Raw genomic sequence first — 5,656 nt, 5'->3', positions numbered from 1 at the left:
GCCTCATTTAACACAGTACATTCATCAGGCTTAAGCCATGTTTCAGTCAGGCCAATCACATCAAGATTATGATCAGTGATTAGTTCATTGACTATAACTGCCTTGGAAGTGAGGGATCTAACATTAAGTAACCCAATTTTGAGATGTGAAGTATCACAATCTCTTTCAATAATGGCAGGAATGGAGGAGGTCTTTATACTAGTGAGATTACTAAAGCGAACACCGCCATTTTTAATTTTGCCCAACCTAGATCGAGGCACAGACACGGTCTCAATGGGGAAAGCTGAGCTGACTACGCTGACTGTGCTAATGTTGGTGTCACCTTGCGAAAGTTTGTCACATTAACAATGTGCCTTTGCTGTAGCAAGGCATTTTGAAAAATACATGTTTTTTTTTCTCCAAATGCAAATGTTTCTAAACAATAATCTCTCTGTCTCCAATGGATAACCGTGAGATCCATTGATTTGGAAGCATAATCTACAGCGTCACTCTATGTAATGCACTACGCACACACTGTTTACATTGACTGGCTCCCTGCTAATTCAATTACAGCCCACATGAGTCTAAAATATATGACCCAGGTTTATAGCCATAATTCGGTTTGATTTGTATCCTGGTTTTCAGATGATAACCTTAACAAGCCTATGGAATGTCGTTACCCTGGGTTTATTAAGATGATAACCTTAACAAGCCTATGGGATGTTGTTACCCTGGGTTTCAGATGATAACCTTAACAAGCCTATGGAATGTTGTTACCCTGGGTTTCAGATGATAACCTTAACAAGCCTATGTAATGTTGTTACCCTGGGTTTCAGATGATAACCTTAACAAGTCTATGGAATGTTGTTACCCTGGGTTTATTACGATGATAACCTTAACAAGTCTATGGAATGTTGTTACCCTGGGTTTATTAAGATGATAACCTTAACAAGCCTATGGGATGTTGTTACCCTGGGTTTATTAAGATGATAACCTTAACAAGCCTATGGAATGTTGTTACCCTGGGTTTCAGATGATAACCTTAACAAGCCTATGGAATGTTGTTACCCTGGGTTAATTAAGATGATAACCTTAACAAGCCTATGGAATGTTGTTACCCTGGGTTTCAGATGATAACCTTAACAAGCATATGGAATGTTGTTACCCTGGGTTTATTAAGAGGATAACCTTAACAAGCCTATGGGATGTTGTTACCCTGGGTTTCAGATGATAACCTTAACAAGCCTATGAAATGTTGTTACCCTGGGTTTCAGATGATAACCTTAACAAGCCTATGGAATGTTGTTACCCTGGGTTTCAGATGATAACCTTAACAAGCCTATGCAATGTTGTTACCCTGGGTTTATTAAGATGATAACCTTAACAAGCCTATGGAATGTTGTTACCCTGGGTTTATTAAGATGATAACCTTAACAAGCCTATGGAATGTTGTTACCCTGGGTTTCAGATGATAACCTTAACAAGCCTATGGAATGTTGTTACGCTGGGTTTCAGATAATAACCTTAACAAGCCTATGGAATGTTGTTACCCTGGGTTTATTAAGATGATAACCTTAACAGGCCTATGGAATGTTGTTACCCTGGGTTTATTAAGATGATAACCTTAACAAGCCTATGGAATGTTGTTACCCTGGGTTTCAGATGATAACCTTAACAAGCCTATGGAATGTTGTTACCCTGGGTTTCAGATAATAACCTTAACAAGCCTATGGAATGTTATTACGCTGGGTTTCAGATAATAACCTTAACAAGCCTATGGAATGTTGTTACCCTGGGTTTCAGATGATAACCTTAACAAGCCTATGGAATGTTGTTACCCTGGGTTTATTAAGATGATAACCTTAACAAGCCTATGGAATGTTGTTACCGTGGGTTTATTAAGATGATAACCTTAACAAGCCTATGGAATGTTGTTACCCTGGGTTTATTAAGATGATAACCTTAACAAGCCTATGGAATTTTGTTACCCTGGGTTTAAGATGATAACCTTAACAAGCCTATGGAATGTCGTTACCCTGGGTTTATTAAGATGATAACCTTAACAAGTCTATGGAATGTTGTTACCCTGGGTTTCAGATGATAACCTTAACAAGCCTATGGAATGTCGTTACCCTGGGTTTCAGATGATAACCTTAACAAGCCTATGGAATGTTGTTACCCTGGGTTTCAGATGATAACCTTAACAAGCCTATGGAATGTTGTTACCCTGGGTTTCAGATGATAACCTTAACAAGCCTATGGAATGTTGTTACGCTGGGTTTCAGATAATAACCTTAACAAGCCTATGGAATGTTGTTACCCTGGGTTTCAGATGATAACCTTAACAAGCCTATGGAATGTTGTTACCCTGGGTTTATTAAGATGATAACCTTAACAAGCCTATGGAATTTTGTTACCCTGGGTTTAAGATGATAACCTTAACAAGCCTATGGAATGTCGTTACCCTGGGTTTCAGATGATAACCTTAACAAGCCTATGGAATGTTGTTACCCTGGGTTTCAGATGATAACCTTAACAAGCCTATGGAATGTTGTTACCCTGGGTTTCAGATGATAACCTTAACAAGCCTATGGAATGTTGTTACGCTGGGTTTCAGATAATAACCTTAACAAGCCTATGGAATGTTGTTACCCTGGGTTTCAGATGATAACCTTAACAAGCCTATGGAATGTTGTTACCCTGGGTTTATTAAGATGATAACCTTAACAAGCCTATGGAATGTTGTTACCCTGGGTTTATTAAGATGATAACCTTAACAAGCCTATAGAATGTTGTTACCCTGGGTTTATTAAGATGATAACCTTAACAAGCCTATGGAATTTTGTTACCCTGGGTTTAAGATGATAACCTTAACAAGCCTATGGAATGTCGTTACCCTGGGTTTATTAAGATGATAACCTTAACAAGTCTATGGAATGTTGTTACCCTGGGTTTCAGATGATAACCTTAACAAGCCTATGGAATGTCGTTACCCTGGGTTTCAGATGATAACCTTAACAAGCCTATGGAATGTTGTTACCCTGGGTTTCAGATGATAACCTTAACAAGCCTATGGAATGTTGTTACCCTGGGTTTCAGATGATAACCTTAACAAGCCTATGGAATGTTGTTACCCTGGGTTTCAGATGATAACCTTAACAAGCCAATGGAATGTTGTCTCTGGCTGGAGCAGCCTTCTACTTTGACACATCTCCTTCACATAGAGTTCATCAGGCTGTTGATTGTGGCCTGTGGAATGCTGTCCCACTCCTCTTCAATGGCTGTGTGAAGTTGCTGGATATTGGCGGGAACTGGAACACACTGTTGTACAAGTCAATCCAGAGCATCCCAAACATGCTCAATGGGTGACATGTCTGGTGAGTATGCAGGCCATGCAAGAACTGGGACATTTCCAGCTTCCAGGAATTGTGTACAGATCCTTGTGACATGAGGCTGTGCATTATCATGCTGAAACATGAGATGATGTCGGTGGATGAATGGCACAACAATGGGCCTCAGGATCTCGTCTCGGTATCTTTGTGCATTCAAATTGCCATCGATAAAATGTGTTTGTTGTCCGTAACTTATGCCAGCCCATACCATAACCCCACCACCACCATGGGGCACTCTGTTCACAACATCAGCAAACCGCTAGCCCACACGACCACATACACGTGGTCTGCTGTCGTGAGGCCGGTTGGACGTACTGACAAATTCTCTTAAAACGACATTGGTGGCGGCTTTTGGTAGAGAAATTAACATTCAGTTCTCTGGGAATAGCTCTGGTGGACATTTATGCAGTTAGCATGAAAATTGCACACTCCCTCAAAACTTGAGACAACTGAGGCATTGTGTTGTGTGACAAAACTGAACATTTTAGAGTGGCCACTTTACATGTTGCGTTTATATTTTTGTTCAGTGTTTATTCAATCAGTCAACATGTGAGGGAGTACCTGACCTGTAACACTGGGATCCCAACAAGACAGGTCAAAGTTAAACCAAACTACATCATGATTTTCCATTCCTGACACAATGTCCCTCAATGTTTCCTTCTGACTTCCTGAAACACACTGGGGTGAGGAGGTCCTGTGAGGAGGTCCTGTGAGGAGGTCCTGTAAGGAGGTCCAGTGAGGAGGTCCTGTGAGGAGGTCCTGTGAGGAGATCCAGTGGGGAGGTCCTGTGGGGAGGTCCTGTGAGGAGGTCCAGTGAGGAGGTCCTGTGAGGAGGTCATGTATTGTAGCAATTCATCTTGTTCCTGCTTCCTGTACTATGATTTGTTGACCAATAGAAAACAACATGGTATACATCCCAGAGGACAGCCTTGGCAGCAGCTAATGGAGATCCACAATACAATACAAATACCCTATTCCATATGTAGTGCACTACTATTTAACCTATTCTCTATGGGCCTTGGTCAAAAGCAGTGGACTATAAAGGGAATTGGGTGATATTTGGGATGCAGATTGGTCTCTGTATCTGAGCTGTGGCCAGGGGCCATTGTGGAGCTCAGTCACAACAGAGAGGAGGTGGAGCTAGGAGGGAAGATGGTGCCTGTCAGACTGCATTGTTGCACTGGTCTGTCTTTCTGACAGGATCAGCTGGCAGTAGTCTCCCCTCTCTGCCTCAGCATGCAAACACACGGTAGAGAGAGAGAGAGACAGAGAGGCACGCCTTGACACACACACACAGCGGAGTGCCACACACACAAATCAGGGAGCTACAGGAAGACACACAGTGGAGAGAATGCAGAGATAGACAGAGACGGACGGGCGGGCGGACAGACGGACAGACAGACAGACAGAGAGCCAGAGAGAGAGAGAGACAGAGAGAGAAAGGCAGAGAGAGACAAAGACAGAGAGACAAAGAGAGAGAGACACAGACAGAACAGAAATGTCATTACATCACAAGCTCCCTCCTCTTCTCCTGTGGGAATGAAACACAACTCCCTGATCCCTTCTGCTTGTCTGATTAAAATCCCCAGTCACCCTGGAGAACACGGATGTTGTTGTGTACATGTTTACAGGCTTAGTTACAAGTGATGAGAGCTGCAACGTGTTAAAACATAATACTACACAACCGTCTGTGTAGTCTGTAGCCGCTAAACTACCACACACTAAGAAAAGAGGGTTCCTCAAGGGTTCTTTGGGAAGGGTGAGGGTTCTATGTTGAACCATAATGACTAAAATAACCATTTGAGCTCTTCGATGGTTCTTTGCAGTTCACAAAGGTGTTCTTTCCTCTTATAGTGAACATTTAAATATCGGGGCGGCGACCCATTACTATATTTTAGGGGGTGGTTTCCTCACAACTCTTTTCGTGCAACTGTGAGTGAGAGTGTCGTTCCAGTTGATATATTGTGTTATGCCATTACACGTCATACATGACTATGGTCAGTGAGGGAGTCTTGTGAAAGACTTATGTATGGCCTTGCATCAACTGAGAGCTAAATCAGTGGTTGTCATTCATCTCCTTAGGGACCCCCAGCCGTTCCAGAGCTAGCACTCCTGTTTCAACTTGTCAATTAACACAATCAAACCCAGGGAATTTATAGAACCAATAAAAGGGTTCTGCTATGGTTACAAGCCAAAGAACCCTTATTTGGCACTATATAGAAACATTTGTTTTAGTGTGTACATTGGACATCACACAACTTGGGCTATGTACCAAATGGCACCCT

The 5,656-nt window shown here is 42.1% G+C and overlaps 1 long non-coding RNA gene across 1 annotated transcript; it reads right to left on the bottom strand.

Moving 5' to 3' along the window:
• Nucleotides 1-238: 238 nt before the first annotated feature.
• On the bottom strand, nucleotides 239-3,250 carry LOC115203588 (uncharacterized). Its single transcript, XR_003880210.1, has 3 exons — nucleotides 2,558-3,250; nucleotides 974-1,117; nucleotides 239-823 (listed from the first exon to the last, which is right to left on the bottom strand). It is a non-coding gene; the product is annotated as an uncharacterized LOC115203588 (long non-coding RNA).
• Between the last annotated feature and the right edge of the window lie 2,406 nt (nucleotides 3,251-5,656).

Source organism: Salmo trutta, chromosome 12 (assembly GCF_901001165.1).
Source record: "Salmo trutta chromosome 12, fSalTru1.1, whole genome shotgun sequence".
NCBI lineage: Eukaryota > Metazoa > Chordata > Actinopteri > Salmoniformes > Salmonidae > Salmo > Salmo trutta.
Note: the sequence above shows the minus strand (reverse complement) of the source record. Positions and strands in the feature narration are given on the sequence as shown.